Source organism: Oncorhynchus kisutch, unplaced genomic scaffold (assembly GCF_002021735.2).
Source record: "Oncorhynchus kisutch isolate 150728-3 unplaced genomic scaffold, Okis_V2 scaffold782, whole genome shotgun sequence".
Classification (NCBI taxonomy): domain Eukaryota; kingdom Metazoa; phylum Chordata; class Actinopteri; order Salmoniformes; family Salmonidae; genus Oncorhynchus; species Oncorhynchus kisutch.
Window position 1 is genome coordinate 57,342 of NW_022262727.1, and position 17,003 is coordinate 74,344.

A 17,003-nucleotide genomic window follows, 5' to 3' on the forward strand; every position below is an offset into this window, starting at 1 on the left:
TCTTAAACAGGGGCACAAACTATGCCCCACAAACTATGACTTTTAAATTAGATGTATTGAATTCTCCATGTGGTCGACATTAAAGTGCACCTCGTCTAATATAACAGTCTTTTAAAATTCAATATTGGTGCATATTTTCTACTTAAAAGATCAATGGGACGCAAAAGCCAACCAATTTGTGGAACGAGCCTTTTACATTTGCATCACAAACAATATTTTCGGAAATCATGATGAAAGTGGCCATTTTAGGCCCTATTTAGACATATTAATGCCTCTTGTAAGACTCTGTGATTGCAATAGAAGATCATAAGTTTACAATCGGTTTCATGTTCTCTTCCCCACAGGAGAGAGACATGACTATCCTGGATCCTCTGGGGAGCCTCAACAGCATCCTGATGCTGACGAGGCTGAGAAGAGTCTCTCCAGATCAGAACACCAGATGGTACAGCTTGGTCTGATCTAGCATACAGCTTGCTCTATCGGGGCCTGGGCTGGGTTTCTGTAGAGCACTTCATGACAACAGTGACATCAGCATCCATAATGATGTGTGTCTGTGTCTCCTCTTTATGGTTACCAGGACAATGCTAGCCCTTCCACCCTCCCGGAGTCCATGTGTCGTGCCTCTCCTGGTAGCACCTTACTGCTGGGTATGAAGAGGTTGTCTGTGCTGCTGGTGGACTGCAGGAAAACAACAGGGCTGAGTGGAACTGTGAGAGGAGGAGAAGAGAAGAAAGGATCAGATTTGACTCCTCAAAGTAAGTGCTGTAGTTTAGTTTGAACAAATACAATAGAACTGACCACTGGTATCTGTTACCAGGACAACCAGTGGAGTTCTGTTAGTTGACAGGAAGATAGACTGGTATCTGTTACCAGGACAACCAGCAGAGTTCTGTTAGTTGACAGGAAGATAGAGTGGTGGATATGGATGTTATGAATATCATAACACTGAAAAAGGATTCTGCCAATGAATAGAGAGAAACCAATTGGCCATATAAAACCTTGATGAAAGTTAGCTTTGGAGAGAAAGTTTCAACGATCCAATGTAAGGTGCTTGTTTTACAAAAACTTTTCCTTAAAACATTATGGATATTACATTGGCTGTCCCAATCAACGCCCCTATCTTTACTAGACTGTAGAACAGGCAAACTAAACTCAAGACACTGTTAATTAATTAACTAATACTGGAGGAAAGCTGTGATCATGCTGCCCACTCAAGAGAAAGCTTCAAACTGTAACCAGTGCTGGCAACCTGGTTCAGGTTATCAATCAACCTACCAGGGTAGTTACAAACAGTAGAGGAATGAAATCATCAACATGGTTTGATCATATCTTTACTAATGCTGCAGAAATGGGTTTTAAAGCAGCATCCAGATCCATCAGTAGTTGTGATCACAATATAGTAGCCATGTCTAGAAAAAACACCGTTACTAAGGCTGGGACTAATATTGTGTATAAGAGGTCATACATTTTTTGTAGTGATTCCTATGTTGTTGATGTAAATAATATTTGTTGGTCCGTGGTGTGTAATGATGAGCAACCAGACACTGCCCTTGACACATTTGAAACTGCTTATCCCAGTTACTAATAAGCATGCTCCCATTAAGAAAATGACTGTAAAAACTGTTAAATCCACGTGGATTGATGAGGAATTACAAAATGGTATGATGAAGAGGGAGGCAAAAGAGATGGCAAATAGGTCTGGCTGAATAACTGATTGGCAAACGTATTGCAAATTGAGAAATCATGTGACTAAACTGAATAAAAAGAAGAAACTACACAATGAAACAAAAATAAATTACATGAAGGATGATAGTAAAAATCTTTGGAGCGTCTTCAATGACATTTTTGGAAAACAAATCAACAATGACATGTCACCGGTGTCTGACAACGTGGATGGAAAATTGAGGATAATAGCGGCCAATATTGCCATTCCTATTTGCCTTGTCTTTAATTTAAGCCTACTAGAAAGTGTGTGCCCTCAGGCCTAGAGGGAAGCTAAAGTCATTCCACTACCCAAGAATAGTAAAGCTCCCTTTACTGGCTTAAATAGCCGACCAATCAGCCTGTTAACAACCCTTATATTTAAAAAAAAAAAAAAAAAGTTAGTTGTAGATACAATGCTATTTTACAGTAAACAAATTGATACTTTCAGCTTATAGGGAAGGACATTCAATAAGCATAGCACTTACAAATGACTGATTGGTTGAGAGAAATTGATGATGATTAAAATATTGTTGGGGCAGTTTTGCTAGACTTCAATGCAGCTTTTTTTTCAACTGAAATGACAGCAACACAAAGAGCTGCAGTGAGTTTCAGAATGGGTGGCAAGGAATAAGTTAGTCCTAAATATTTCAGATTACCTTAAATTACATGGCCTACTATGCTAATTCTGTAGCGTATTGTTAGAGAGGGGTAACGAACTATTTTGTTGGAGCGCCAGGCAGGTATTGACCCTAGTTATTAAAGTTAGTTATTACCTGTTATAACATTATTATTAAATATTATTAAAACTGAAAGGATGAGAGTAGAATAGAGTAGCGCTTCCAGACACATTCTAAACATGGAGTCTTAAAGGAGGACTGTAGCATCTAATGATGAACATTATGGAGTCTTAAAGGAGGACAGTAGCATCTAATGATGAAACATTATGGAGTCTTAAAGGAGGCTTGTAGCATCTAATGATGAAACATTATGGAGTCTTAAAGGAGGCTTGTAGCATCTAATGATGACACATTATGGAGTCTTAACCTGTCTGGGAACAGGGTTCTGCCGCCAATAGCCAATAAAATTGCAGGGTGCCAGATATCTCATAAATCAAATTCCTCAAACATTCAAGTATTAGGCACCATTTTAAAGATACAAGTCTCGTTAATCCAGCCACTGTGTCTGATTTAAAAAATGCTTTACAGCGAAAGCTCCACAAACGATTATGGTAGGTCACCATCAACTCACAGAAAAACCCAGCCATTTTTCCAGCCAAAGAGGAGTCACAAAAAGCACAAATAGAGATAAAATGCATCACTAACCTTTGATCTTCATCAGATGACACTCACAGGACTTCATGTTACACAATACATGTATGTTTTGTTCGATAAAGTGCATATTAATATCCAAAAATCTCATTTTACATTGGCGTGTTATGTTCAGTAGTTATAAAACATGCAGTGATTTTGCAGAGAGCCACATCAATTTACAGAAATACTCATTATAAATGTTGATGAAAATACAAGTGTTATGCATGGAACTTTAGATAATCGAGCAATCCCGGATCCGGGATTCTATTTATAGCCTCAAGCTCATTAGCATAATGCAACGTTAACTATTCATGAAAATCGCAAATGAAATGAAATAAATATATTTGCTCTCAAGCTTAGACTTTTGTTAACAACACTGTCATCTCAGATTTTCAAAATATGCTTTTCAACCATAGCTAAACAAGCATTTGTGTAAGAGTATTGATAGCTAGCATAGCATTAAGCCTAGAATTCAGCCAGCAACATTTTCACAAAAACAAGAAAAGCATTCAAATAAAATAATTTACCTTTGAAGAACTTCAATGTTTTCAATGAGGAGACTCTCAGTTAGATAGCAAATGTTCAGTTTTTCAAAAAATATTATTTGTTTAGGACAAATCGCTCCGTTTTGTTCACGTTTGGCTATAAAAAAACCCTGTATCCAGTTATAGCCTCAAGCTCATTAGCATAACGCAACGTTAACTATTCATGAAAATCGCAAATGAAATGAAATAAATATATTTGCTCTCAAGCTTAGACTTTTGTTAACAACACTGTCATCTCAGATTTTCAAAATATGCTTTTGAACCATAGCAAATCAAGCATTTGTGTAAGAGTATTGATACAGTGCCTTGCGAAAGTATTCGGCCCCCTTGAACTTTGCGACCTTTTGCCACATTTCAGGCTTCAAACATAAAGATATAAAACTGTATTTTTTTGTGAAGAATCAACAACAAGTGGGACACAATCATGAAGTGGAACGACATTTATTGGATATTTCAAACTTTTTTAACAAATCAAAAACTGAAAAATTGGGCGTGCAAAATTATTTTATTATTATTATTTTATCATGTGGAGGTTTCTTTCGGTCTCTATTTTTTCTTTTAAACACTGTCTTTGGCAGGAGAAAGACCAGACTCAGAAGAACCAAAGCCAGGGATGTCCAAACCATCAAGAAGACACCAGTGCTCTGACTGTGGAAAGGGTTGTAACAGGTTAGGGGCCCTGAAACAACATGAGAGAATACACACAGGGGAGACGCCTTACCACTGCTCCCACTGTGGCAAGTGTTTTAAGCGGTTAGGGAATCTGAAAGGCCACGAAAGAATACACACAGGGGAGAAGCCTTACCACTGCTCCCACTGTGGCAAGTGTTTTAAGCGGTTAGGGAATCTGAGAGTCCACGAAAGAATACACACAGGGGAGAAGCCTTACCACTGCTCCCAGTGTGGAAAGTGTTTCAGCCGGTCACAAATCCTGAACGCCCATGAGCTAGTACATACAGGGGAGAAGCCTTACCATTGCTCCCACTGTGGCAAGTGTTTTAAGCAGTTACGGAATCTGAAAGGCCATGAAAGAATACATACAGGGGAGAAGCCTTACCACTGCTCCCAGTGTGGCAAGTGTTTCAACCATTCAGGGAATCTGAAAGACCATGAAAGAATACACACAGGGGAGAAGCCTTACCACTGCTCCCAGTGTGGAAAGTGTTTTAAGCGGTTATTGAGCCTGAAACGACACGGGCTAGTACACACAGGGGAGAAGCCTTACCACTGCTCCCAGTGTGGAAAGTGTTTTAAGCGGTTAGGGAGCCTGAAACGACACGGGCTAGTACACACAGGGGAGAAGCCATACCACTGCTCCCAGTGTGGAAAGTGTTTCAGCCGTTCAGGAATCCTGAAAGCCCATGAGCTATTACATACAGGGGAGAAGCCTTACCACTGCTCCCAGTGTGGAAGGAGTTTTTACCATAAAAACAGCCTGAACCAACATGAGAAAATACACAGATGGGAGATGCATTACCACTCCTCCCGGAGTGCAAAGCTTTTGCCCATTTAGGAAGCCTGAAAGAGCATGACACAGAGGAGAAGGCATACAAAAGCTTAGACTTTGGGAAAACATATTACTCATAATCACTTAAACGTCATTAGAGAATCCACACAGGAGAGAGAAATTACTTCTCTTAGCGTGTATATTGATATTTCACATCTCATTTTTCTTACAATTCATCAGAGAACATACACAGTGCTCCCGTTGTCTTATATTGTTGCCTATAATGTGTTGACCTGTTTTTACCAGATGAAATTGTTTTTTGTAAAGTTAGTGTGGGAGAGGTGGAAAAATGGTTATCGATCAATAATGACAAACCTCCTGGCATTGACAACTTAGGTGGAAAGCTACTGAGGACAGTAGGAGTGGCTATAGAGTCAGCTATCTGACATATTTTTAATATGAGCCTAGAGGAAGGTCTTTGTTCTCTTGCCTGGAGGGAAGCCAAATTAATCCACTACCCAAGAGTGGTAAAGCGGCCTTTACTGGTTCTAACAGCAGACCTATAAGATTGCTGCAAGCTCTTAGCAAACTGTTGGAAAAAATTGTATTTTACCAAATACAATGCTATATTTCTGTAAACAAATGAACAACATACTTTCAGCATGCTTATAGAGAAGGGCACTCAACATGTGACACAAATGACTGATGATTGGTTGAGAGAAATTGATAACAAGAAGATTGTGGGAGCTCTATTGTTAGATTTCAGTGCAGCCTTTGATATTATTGACCATAACCTTTTGTTTAAGAATGTTTGTGCTATGGCTTTTCAACCTCTAATGTGGATTCAGAGCTATCTATCTAATAGAACTCAGAGGGTTTTTAATGGAAGCTTCTCTAATGTCAAACATATGAAGTGTGATGTACCGCAGGGCAGCTCTCTAGGCCCTCTACTATTTCGTTGTCTCTAATTGTGAATCATACTTAGGCAGCCTTTTTCCACCTGTGTTTTTTGGGTAGTTGTTTTCTGTATAGTTGATTTGCCTTACAGAACTGTTCGTTCTTCTCTTTGTTATTTTGTTCGAATGTTTTTTGATTAAATAAAAATCATGAACACTTACAACGCTGCGCTTTGGTCCATGCCTTCCGACGAGAGACGTGACAATTGTGTCATGTTTTGTGTTGACCGCAGGAGTGGTAGCTGCTGCTTTTGCAACAGCTAATGGGGATCCTAGTAAAATACCAAATACCAAACTCTGTTGTTCTCTCTGAGCTCAGAAATAAAGAATCTTGGTTTGACTTGGACTCCAGCAGATCCTTATATTATAATATCCACTACAACTCACCCACAGATTGCTGTTTCATGATTGTCTCAATGAAGAGTTCCTCATTCCACTTTCCTGTGGGCTTTTACAAGCCTCCCACTGGTTGAATAAACATTGTTTCCACGTCAAATTAAAAAACATGCTTAACATTGATGAACCTTCACTATCTTCATCCCTAAACTAGCAATATTAACTATTGTCTATTGTTATTCTCAATGACAATCCTGGCCTTATGAAATCCTAGCTAAATATAATGTTCCCACCCGTTTTCATGTCTTTGGTTATGCAAACATTTGTTTATTCGATTATATTTCTCATTAAGATGAATATAGTTTTAATTCTGCATGGGTCACGCATTGCTTTGGTCATGTGGTCCCTTATGGGTCAATGATTGTAATTAGAATATAGCAATTATGCTCTCCTCAATCACTTACAGTTTCTTTGGAAAGTATTCAGACCCCTTGACTTTTAGGTTTAGGTCATCAGTAAAGGGGACATCTTAAGTATTACAATGACCCTTTCAAAGACCGACATCCCCCGGACCTCCCCCCTATAACTATTTTTAAAAGGGTAAAATTATCTGTTTTCTATAGCATTAAGGTCAGGGCGTTGTGATGCCCACTCCAATACCTTAACTTTGTTGTCCTTAAGCCATTTTGCCACAACTTTGGAAGTATGCTTGGCATCATTGTCCATTTGAAAGACCCATTTGCGACCCAGCTTTAACTTCATGACTGATTTCTTGAGATGTTGCTTCAATATATTCACGTAATTTTCCTCACCCATGATGCCATCTATTTTGTGAAGTGCCCCAGTCCTTCCTGCAGCGAAGCACCCCCACAACGTGATGCTGCCACCTGTGTGCTTCACGGTTGGGATGGTGTTCTTCGGCTTGCAAGCATCCCCCTTTTTCCTCCGATCATAACGATGGTCATTATGTCCAAACAGTTCTATTTTAGTTTCATCAGACCAGAGGACGCCTTCAGGCATTTGAAAATCGCTCCCAAGGATGAACCAGACTTGTGGAGGTCTACCATTTTTTTCTGAGATCTTGGCAGATTTTTATTTATTTTCCCATGATGTCAAGTAAAGAGGCACTGAGTTTCAAGGTAGGTCTTGAATTACATTCACAGGTGCAATTCCAATTGACTCAAATGATGTCAATTAGCCTATCAGAAGCTATAGACATAATTTTCTGGAATTTTCCAAGGCTGTTTAAAGGCACAGTCAATTTAGTGTATGTAAACTTCTGACCCACTGGGATTGTGAAATAATCTGTCTGTAAACAATTGTTGGAAAAATGACTTGTGTCATTAACACAGATGTCCTAACCGACTTGCCAAAACTATAGTTTGTTAACAAGACATTTGTGGAGTGGTTGAAAAATGAGTTTTAATGACTCCAACCTAAGTGTATGTAATCTTTAGCTTCAACTGTAAATACTGTATCATTCACTATCTATTCTTCACTATATATTGCATCTTAGCTGCTGTGTTTCTGCTCATCCATGTTTTCTACTTCTATATTTCCCATTCCTTTACTGGATTATGTGTATTAGGTTTAGTTGTGGAATTTGTTAGATATTATCTGTGTGATACTGCTGTACTGTCGGATCTAGAAGCATAAGCATTTCACTACACTCACAATAACATCTGCTAACCATGTGTATGTGACCAATAACATCTGCTAACCATGTGTATGTGACCAATAACATCTGCTAACCATGTATATGTGACCAATAACATCTGCTAACCATGTATATGTGACCAATAACATCTGCTAACCATGTGTATGTGACCAATAACATTTGCTAACCATGTGTATGTGACCAATAACATCTGCTAACCATGTGTATATATTTGCATCAAACAGGTTTATTGCGGATAAAAGTCTTTGCGTGATGACGTAAGGCACGGAAAAAATGTTTTCCTGTTGAATTCCCATGTACTGAGTGAAAAATGCAAGTTGAATGGGTTTCCATTGCATTTTCAACTCTACTGATGGTTTTGAAAAACCGTTGAGTTATATAGCAAAAGTCCTCTTGTCCCGTGCACCGTAGCCAACAGCTCAAAGATACAGTGCTGGTAGGCTACCTACATGATGAGATTATTATGGATAAGAGCGACATTATTTTATTTGTCAAATGGCAACCAAGCATCAATCATCATCATGTCACCAGAAGACCCTCAAAATGTATTGGAAAGGAGCATCAAGCTCATCACGTGCACTTTCACCACCCTGTGAAGTTCATAATTTATTTACTCTGTAGCCTAATAAACTGCATGGGTTCCCAAGTCGTAGTGGGAGGACCACACAATATATCATCGCGTGACTCCAAGTTAACTAAGACATTATCGTTATAAAATCAATATTTGCGCATAAAGGATTAATACCGCCAATTCTCGTTTATACATTTTTACTGACACAAAAAGACCCCACCATGTTAAACGAAGTAACAAATCTTCTGTCGGCATTTATAAAAGTATACAGGCATATCCTGTTTCCATCAGCCCGGTCATGACTTTGGAAATGGTTGGATCAATATCCACCTTCATGATATGGATGAAGCCTGATTTGGAATGTCTGAGTAGTTCTATCTGATGTCATAATACACCCCTCTGATAATCAAGTGATGTTCACATGTGATGCATTTGCTCCATTGTTTACATTTAAGTTGGAGGCCCACTCTGATGATGTATGTCTTACATAGTGGGGCTTTAAAAGAATAGTATGGTGACATCTTAGTGGGACTTGAAATTAATAGGATTATTAATCAAAAACTCCTATAGCAACAATACACTGTGGCTTTGACTTCAAGAGAACGGGCTGATGGGTGGTGGTGCTACTCTATAGGTAAAACTGTCCAGTATGAATGTTCAATACAGACAATAGGTTGATCAGTAGGTGCTAGCTTAGTTAGCGGTGCGCGCTAAATAGCGTTTCAATCGGTGACGTCACTTGCTCTGAGACCTTGAAGTAGTGTTTCCCCTTGCTCTGCAAGGGCCGCGGCTTTTGGGTAACGAGCGATGGGTAACCATGCTTCGTGGGTGGCTGTTGTGGATGTGTGCAGAGGGTCCCTGGTTCGCTCCCGGGTATGGGCGAGGGGATGGTCTAAAGTTATACTGTTACATAGGCAGTTAGCTGCTTAGCCGCACAGCTCGCTATCGCAGCTCGCTAACACAGCTCATATCAACAAAGTCAAAATGGACTCCAGGCATGGTAGTGGCAGCAGTGCACAACAAGCTTCCTGGGTGAAAAATAATTTGGCTATATAAAGAGGGCACGACAAAACCTATTCCCCCTCAGGAGACAAGGTTTGGCATGGGTCCTCAGATCACAATGCAGGGCCAGACAGATTACCAGGACGTGTACTTTGGGCCCAATTTGGACATTTTCACTTAGGGGTGTACTCACGGTTTCGACATGAATGGCTGTGTGTTGAGTTATTTTGAGGGGACAGCAAATTTACACTGTTATACAAGCTGTACACTCACTACTTTACATTGTAGCAAAGTGTAATTTATTCAGTGTTGTCACATGAAAAGATATACTTAAATATTTACAAAAATGTGAGGGGTGTACTCACAAAATCATACAATGTGATTTTCTGGATTTTTGTTTTAGATTCCGTCTCTCACAGTTGAAGTGTACCTATGATAAAAATGACAGACCTCTACATGCTTTTCTACATGCTTTTCTACATGCTTTGTAAGTAGGAAAACCTGCAAATCGACAGTGTATCATATACTTGTTCTCCCCACTGTGCATAAATATATATACAGTGGGGCAAAAAAGTATTTAGTCAGCCACCAATTGTGCAAGTTCTCCCACTTAAAAAGATGAGAGAGGCCTGTCATTTTCATCATAGGTACACTTCAACTATGACAGACAACCACTAGTCATGAGTGCACACGATTTGGTTTCATTTGCAGTGATCTATTTGAAGATATTTCTGTCAGAGTTGACATTGTAGGGGCTAGCCGGGTCCTCCATATTACTTCACAGCCTGTAAAAAAAACAATTCTGACATGACTTCGGCATTCTTTGGAATTCTGATCGGTTTTATGTACTGGAAAAATAGAAAAGAGAGGTGTAACTTTGCATTGGGACTTGTGATGCTATACTAATGCAGATCCATATGTTACATGTGGTTACATTTAGCTACCTTCACTTTAAGGGAGTTGTATGGCCACATTTAAATGTGAAAAAATAACAGACAGAGAAAACCATTTCTATTCTAACAGTATTTGGGTCATTCTTGAGCTCTGGTAATATTTTAGTCCCACTGACTGATTCTGTATATAAATTGAAATGTCCAGTATAAATGAATTGAAATAAATATAGAATTAATTTAAACCTTGTTATTACAATTCATTTTTACTAATTAATATTAAAATGAGAAGCGTAAACAGTGGAGAACAGCATACAAAAGAAGCAAGGAGAGGAACGGAGCACTGAGGAACTTGACCACTACATTCTAAACTTTCATTCATAGGCTACGTTGCTACCTCATGATGGGTATAGGGGAAATGTTAGTATCATGTAGTAGTCTAAACCTACCACTGTTACATGATGGGTATAGGGGAAATGTTAGTATCATGTAGCAGTCTAAACCTATCGCTGTTACATGATGGGTATAGGGGAAATGTTAGTATCATGTAGTAGCCTAAACCTATCGCTGTTACATGATGGGTATAGGGGAAATGTTAGTATCATGTAGCAGTCTAAACCTATCGCTGTTACATGATGGGTATAGGGGAAATGTTAGTATCATGTAGTAGCCTAAACCTATCGCTGTTACATGATGGGTATAGGGGAAATGTTAGTATCATGTAGTAGCCTAAACCTATCGCTGTTACATGATGGGTATAGGGGAAATGTTAGTATCATGTAGTAGCCTAAACCTATCGCTGTTACATGATGGGTATAGGGGAAATGTTAGTATCATGTAGTAGCCTAAACCTATCGCTGTTACATGATGGGTATAGGGGAAATGTTAGTATCATGTAGTAGCCTAAACCTACCGCTGTTACATGAACGGAATATGAATGACAGTCATCGAATATGCTGTAATAGAAATAAGGCCATGAATAAACAAATCGTCCTGCCTCATCTAAAACGGCACTGACCACCACTGTTTGGGTGGTGGACCACTCTTTGTACACATGGGAAACTGTTGAGCTGAAAACCCCAGCAGCGTTGCAGTTCTTGACACAAACCGGGGCGCCTGGCACCTACTACCATACCCCATTCAAAGTAACTTAAATATTTTGTCTACCATGTCTCATGTCTCAAGGCTTAAAATTCCTTATTTAACCTGTCTCCCCCCTTCATCTACACGGATTGAAGTGGATTTAACTAGTGACATCAATAAGGGATCATAGCTTTAGCCTGGATTCATCTAGTCAGTCTAAGTCATGGAAGGAGCAGGTGTTCTTAATGTTTTGTAGACTCCGTGTATAGCACTACAGATAATCAAGTGCTATTTGCATGTGATGCATTTGCTCTGTTGTTTACAGTATGATTTGTATTGTATAGAGCGTTGCTTTAAGGGGAAAGTATGGTCACATCTAATACAAACGAATGTGAAAAATGAACAGAGTAATAACACAAATGTGTTTTAACACACTACCTATTCGTAGAAGTATTTATTCATCATCCACATATTCATATTAAGCTTCTACGTCTGTGTACAGGAAAGTATCATTTGAAAGACGTAAGAAAAAATATATATGTTTATTGTTAAATTATTATGACGTTCTTTCCAATACAATAAGTGTCGTAACTATTGTTTCCAAACTGCGTTACCCACTCCAGCCAGCAGATGGCGATGGGCGTCTTTCAGGTGATGCTTCTTGCGTGACGTATAATGGACTGGACGGGACGCTTCTTCAGGAACAACAAGGCGCCAACTCTTACAACCACCTCGGTAGCCTGCTTGACAATAAAACTAAAAGATTGATTCTTTGGACCATGTTATTGTACATGAGCTATTCTCAGTGTTTTAGACTAATTTCGGTTGACGTATCTACTGGTGAACTTTAACCTAATGTGCTTGTTCAATTTGCAAACTTGTTAAAGATTGATACTGAGGTTAGCACTAGGCTAGTCGCTAATGCTAGCTAGCTAACATCCCTGACCATGAGCTCACTAAACCACTCCTCCCTTGCTAATGAAGAGGAGGTCTGCTGTACGGAGAAAGAATATTTCAGAGTGAAAAAGGAGCAAGAGGGGGCTGTTATAGTTAAAGAAGAGAAAGAACCTTTTAGAGAGGAAGAGGATGCTGTCTTAATAAACGTGAAGGAGGAAGACGTTTTGGGAGTGAAAAAGGAGGAGACAGAAGATCCGATTGACACCAGTGAGTACTGTCTTAAAAACAGGGACACAAACTATGCAGTTGTTGAACTAATGTGGGGTTTTTAATGGGCATTCTTACTGTAGGAATTGTTAAATGGTCGATCTGCCATTGGTTCATATACTTTTGGGACTTTTCAATTAGATGTATTGAATTCTCCATGTGGTCGACATTAAAGTTCCCCTCATCTAGTATAACAGTCTTTTAAAATTCAATATTGGTGCATATGTTCTACTTAAAATGTAAAAAAGGCACCCATTTTGTGGAACAACCCTTTTACATTTGCATCACTAATATTTTTTTCGGAAATCATGATGAAAGTGGCCATTTTAGGCTCTTTTTAGACATATTCATGCCTCTTGTAAGACTCTGATTGCAATAGAAGATCATAAGTTTACCATCTGTTTGATGTTCTCATTCACACAGGAGAGAGACATGACTATGGTGGATCCTCTGCGGAGCCTCAACAACATCCTGATGCTGACGAGGCAGAGAAGAGTCTCTCCAGATCAGAACACCAGATGGTACAGCTTGGTCTGGTCTAGCATACAGCTTGCTCTATCTGGGTCTGGGCTGGATTTCTGTAAAGCACTTCATGACAACAGTGACATCAGCATCCATAATGATATGTGTTTGTGTCCCCTCTTTATGGTTACTAGGACAACGCTAGCCCTTCCTCCCTCCCAGAGTCCCCGTGTCGTGCCTCTCCCGGTAGCACGTTACTGCTGGGTATGAAGAGGTTGTCTGTGCTGCTGGTGGACTGCAAGAAAACAATGGGGCTGAGTGGAACTGTGAGAGGAGGAGAAGAGATGAAAGGATCAGATTTAACTGAGTAAGTGCTGGAGTTTAGTTTGAACAAATAAAATAGATCTGCCCACTGTTATCTGTGACCAGGACAACCAACAGACTTCTGTTGGTTGACAGGAAGATAGACTAGTGGAAATGGATGTTATGAATATCATAACACTGCCAATGAAAAGAGCGAAACCAATAGACCATATTAAACATTGATGAAAGTTAGCTTTAGAGAGAAAGTTTCAAGATGATCCAATGTGAAGTTCGTGTTTTACAGAAACCTTTCCTTAAAACATTATGGATGTTACATTGCCTGTCCCAGTCAACCCCCCTATCTTTACAAGACTGTTGAACAGGAAAACACGATGGAGTCTTAAAGGAGGACTGTAGCATCTAATGAAACATGGAGTCTTAAAACTTCTTATGGCTAGCGGAACCCCTCGACAACATTCCTCTGAAAAGGCAGAGCGCGAAATTCAAAATATTTTTTAGAAATGTGTAACTTTCATACATTCACAAGTGCAATACACCAAATTAAAGCTTAACTTCTTGTTAATCTACCCATCGTGTCTGATTTCAAAAGAGCGTTACAGTGAAAGCACACCATATAATTACGTTAGATCAGAGCCTCAAACACACACAGCCATTTTCCAGCCAAAGAGAGGAGTCACAAGAAGCAGAAATAAAGAAAATTAATCACTAACCTTTGATGATCTTCATCAGATGGCACTCATAGGACTTCATGTTACACAATACATGTATGTTTTGTTCGATAAAGTTCATATTTATATCCATCTCACTGCAAGTACTGTCAAATCTGGTGCAGTTCATGAGGTGATGCAGTGCAGTACTTAACCCCCCCCCCCCTTTGTTCAGGGACACATTATTCAATTTCAGTTCGTCACATGTCTGTGGAACTTGTTCAGTTTTGAATGTTGTTGAATCTTGTTATGTTCCAACAAATATTTACACATCTTAAGTTTGCTGAAAATAAACGCAGTTGACAGTGAGAGGACGTTTCTTTGTTTGCTGAGTTTAGATTGGCGAGGGGGAAAAACAATTTAATCCATTTTAGAATAATGCTGAAATGTAACAACATTTGGAAAAGGTGTATCATTCGTGTATCTATTTAAAAAAATAAACTGTCTTTGGCAGGAGAAAGTCCAGACTCGGTGGAACCAGAGTCATACAGCTATGAAAGTTATATATTTAGAACCACCTGCTCAATTGGAATCCAGTGATGTCTGTGTCTTCAGTGTCCGAGAACTGTCTAGTTTTTTTGTGTTCTGACTTGTAAAACAGCATGAATAAAATAAGTAGTGTAAACATATAAGTAATTACCAGGAAGCTCTACATTTGTTTTAAAATCACACTATGGTTGTTAAAACTGGCCTCAGGTTATTGAGAGATCTGATCAGGATTTACTCTCGTAGCAAGGTTGTTTTATCATGTGGAGGTTTCATTCGTGTATCTATTTTAAAAAATTAACTGTCTTTGGCAGGAGAAAGACCAGACTCGGTGGAACCAGAGCCAGGGACGTCCAAACCCGCAAGACGACACCAGTGCTCCCAGTGTGGAAAGTGTTTCAACCGGTCAGGACACCTGAAAGCTCATGAGCGAGTACACACAAGGGAGAAGCCTTACCACTGCTCCTAGTGTGGCAAGTTATTCAACCGGTCGAACACCTGAAAGCTCACGAGCGAGTACACACAGGGGAGAAGCCTTACCACTGCTCCCAGTGTGGCAAGTGTTTCAGCCAGTCAAGGGATTTGAAAAAACACAAAAGAATACACACAGGGGAGAAGCCTTACCACTGCTCCCAGTGTGGCAAGTGTTTTAGCGAGTTAGGGAATCTGAAACGACATGAGCTAGTACACACAGGGGAGAAGTCGTACCACTGCTCCCAGTGTGGCAAGTGTTTCAACCGGTCAGAAAACCTGAAAGCTCATGAGCGAGTACACACAGGGGAGAAGCCTTACTACTGCTCCCAGTGTGGCAAGTGTTTTAGCCATTTAGGGACTCTGAAACGACATGAGCGAGTACACACAGGGGAGAAGCCTTAACACTGCTCCCACTGAAAAAGGGTTTTAACCAGTTCGGGGCCCTGAAACAGCATGAGAGAATACACACAGGGGAGATGCATTACCACTCCTCCCAGGGTGCAAAGCATTTGCCCATTTAGGAAGCCTGAAAGAGCATGACACAGAGGAGAAAGCTTACAAATACTTAGACTTTGGGAAAACATATTACTCATAACAATCACTTAAATGTCATTAGAGAATCCACACAGGAGAGAGAAATTACTTCTCTTAGCGTGTATATTGATATTTCACATCTCATTTTTCTTACAATTCATCAGATAACATACACAGTGCTCCCATCGTCTTATATTGTAGCCTTATAATGTGTTGACCTGTTTTTACCAGATGAAATTGCTTCTTCCAATTATTGAGTAACATGTACCTGTTAAGAAACTGACTGTTAGAACTGTTAAGGCTCCATTGATTGATGAGGAATTTAAAAACGATGTTTGAAAGAGTTGGGGCAAAAGGAGTGGCTAATAAGTCTGGCTGCACATCTGGCTGGCTTATATACTGCAAATTGAGAAATTATGTGACCAAACTCAACAAAAATAATCAACTTTATTATGAAGCCAAGATCAATGATATAAAGAATGATGAAAAAAAACATAATGAAAGAAAAGCAGTGCAAGTATCGAATTTTGTAAAGTTAGTGGGAGAGGTGGAAAAATTGTGTTTTACCAAATACAATGCTATATTTCTGTAAACAAATGAACAACATACTTTCAGCATGCTTATAGAGAAGGGCACTCAACATGTACTGCACTGACTCAAATGACTGATGATTGGTTGAGAGAAATTGATGAGGTTGTGAGAGGTTCTGATGATTGGTTGAGAGAAAACAAGAAGATTGTGGGAGCTCTATTGTTAGATTTCAGTGCAGCCTTTGATATTATTGACCATAACCTGTTGTTTAAGAATGTTTGTGCTATGGCTTTTCAACCTCTGCCATAATGTGGATTCAGAGCTATCTATCTAATAGAACTCAGAGGGTTTTTAATGGAAGCTTCTCTAATGTCAAACATATGAAGTGTGATGTACCGCAGGGCAGCTCTCTAGGCCCTCTACTCTTTTCTATTTTTACCAATGGCCTGCCACTGGCATTAAACAAAGCATGTGTGTCCATGTATGCTGATGATTCAACTATATAAGCACCAGCAACCATAGCTAATGAAGTCACTGAAACTCTTAACAAATAGTTGCAGTCTATTTTGGAATGCATGGCCAGTAATAATCTGGTCCTGAACCTCTCTAAAACTAAGAGCATTGTATTTGGTACAAATCATTCCTCAAGTTCTAGACCTCAGCTGAATCTGGTAATGAATTGTGTGGCTGTTGAACAAGTTGAGGAGACTAAATTACTTGGCATTACCTTAGATTGTAAACTGTCATGGTCAAAACATATAGATTCAATGGTTGTAAAGCTGGGGAGAGGTCTAGCTAT

General features: G+C 39.5%; 1 pseudogene; it reads left to right on the forward strand.

Annotated features, from left to right (window-relative positions):
• Positions 1-279: 279 nt before the first annotated feature.
• LOC116362024 (zinc finger protein 271-like) overlaps positions 280-17,003 on the forward strand; it is a 39,728-nt pseudogene continuing 23,004 nt past the window's right edge.